The 1846-nt window shown below is 31.6% G+C and overlaps 1 long non-coding RNA gene across 1 annotated transcript; it reads right to left on the reverse strand.

Annotated features, from left to right (window-relative positions):
* Positions 1–668: 668 nt before the first annotated feature.
* On the reverse strand, positions 669–1205 carry LOC109590451 (uncharacterized). Its single transcript, XR_002189324.1, has 2 exons — positions 1075–1205; positions 669–705 (listed from the first exon to the last, which is right to left on the reverse strand). It is a non-coding gene; the product is annotated as an uncharacterized LOC109590451 (long non-coding RNA).
* Between the last annotated feature and the right edge of the window lie 641 nt (positions 1206–1846).

The following is a 1846-nucleotide window of genomic DNA, read 5'->3' on the forward strand; positions in this document are numbered from 1 at the left end:
GTGTATTTAATTAATTAATTAAAATTATTATATATATAAATAATAATGTTATTAATGAAGTTATTATTTTATTAGAGCAGGGCAATTGCAGTGAATTGCCCATTCAAAAATTTTACTCCAAGTGAAATACGAATCTGATCCAGTTCTTCAAACCTGATCTCTTTATAAATGCATGCAACGTTACAAGGCTATCGTGGGTTGGACTATAATGATATTCATTACTTGTTACTGAGACTTGTAACATGTTGTTAGAATCCACTCAAAATTATTATCATATGTAGCATATATACATGTGTATATTATCAATTTATTATTAAATACAGCCATTAGGACAAAAAATACATGTATATTAGAAATTGTGCAATATAAATTGGGTGTGATTTTTTAGCCAATGTGTGGAAATTACATGTAAGCTATATAGTACAGGAAGGTCACCACTCAAAACTTTATAATCAGAATCAGCTCAAACTTTCTTAAATTAGGGATGATTGTTGCATTAAAATTGTTCAACTGTAATTCCCTGAAACATTATTATGTGGGCAAGTAATTTTCATTTCAATGGCAATTTTACCCTTATATGCCCATCCACTTCATTACCTCAAATAATTATTGAATTTGATTTCTCTGTTAGTCTCCCAAACATAGTCGTAAACCTCTTGAGTGTAGGGGAGGAGTCTTGATGCATGTACGCTTTAAAGTGTCCCTCTAAAAAATAAAAAAAACAATCATTTAATTAAAAAGATATACATGAACATGTAAGTACTATAGTTATATTTCACACTTATATCAAAAATATTAAAAAGATGTAAATGCTATAAATAAGTTTTACAGCTGGAAACATTGCCTCATTTGGAGGTCATTAAATTAGGAGATGTGACAATTGTTGAAAATTGTGGAATCGTTGGTGGGTCTTACATTGGCAATTTTAGCAGTTACAAATGTTATTATCATTAAGCATGTAAAGAATAAAACAAAATGATGATGATTTCATTCTAAAAGGTGCTTACTGAGTAAAGGGTTAAAAGACAAAAATATTATTATTATTATTATTATATTGATATTTGAATCACATACCTTCTCTTGAAACTCTCCACAAAGGTGCCTGTTGTCCCCCTCAAGCATGTCACCTTGTACAAACTCCTAGAGACTCTCAGTATGGTTCTTAGACTGAACTACTGAGAGCTGTAGTGACATAAAATCTTTCTGCTTCTCGAACCTTTAGAGGAGGAGAAGAGAGAGGAGCAAAAAGAGGAGAGGGAGAGAGAAAGAAAGGAAGATAAAGAATTAAGCATGAGAAAAAATAAATAGAACAAAGCAATGGAAAATTTATTCATACATGCATGTATGTGTATACATGTAAAAGTAATACCGTATAGCGGAAAATTTTCGTGGTCCAAAATTTTCGTGGATCCGTCCAAAAATCAATTTCGTGGCTTTAATTTTCGTGGTTTTCTACAATTCGGCCATCTTAAACCGTATAAATCAATTTTCGCGGATTTTATTTTCGTGGATTTTGAAAAAACGCGAAATCCGCGAAAATTTTGGGCCACGAAAATTTTCCACTATATGGTACATGTACATGTAAAATGGTGGACAATAAGCACCTGTGTTCACAGCCATGACATGATTTCATCCAATAACTGCCCACTGAACCTCTCCTCAAATACTTCACTGTGACCTCTTTTCTAAAAAACAAATAAACATCAATAAAATAATTAATAAATAAACAAAAATCTTTTCTAATAAGAGAATCATCAATAACCTTTAATAACTAGCAACACCCACTTTAAGAGTCTCGTCTATCTGATGAGTAGAGCTCTGAAGCATCCAAAAAGTAGGTGTGGTA

Source organism: Amphimedon queenslandica, unplaced genomic scaffold (assembly GCF_000090795.2).
Source record: "Amphimedon queenslandica unplaced genomic scaffold, v1.1 AMPQUscaffold_9994_Cont17716, whole genome shotgun sequence".
In the NCBI taxonomy this organism is placed as follows: domain Eukaryota; kingdom Metazoa; phylum Porifera; class Demospongiae; order Haplosclerida; family Niphatidae; genus Amphimedon; species Amphimedon queenslandica.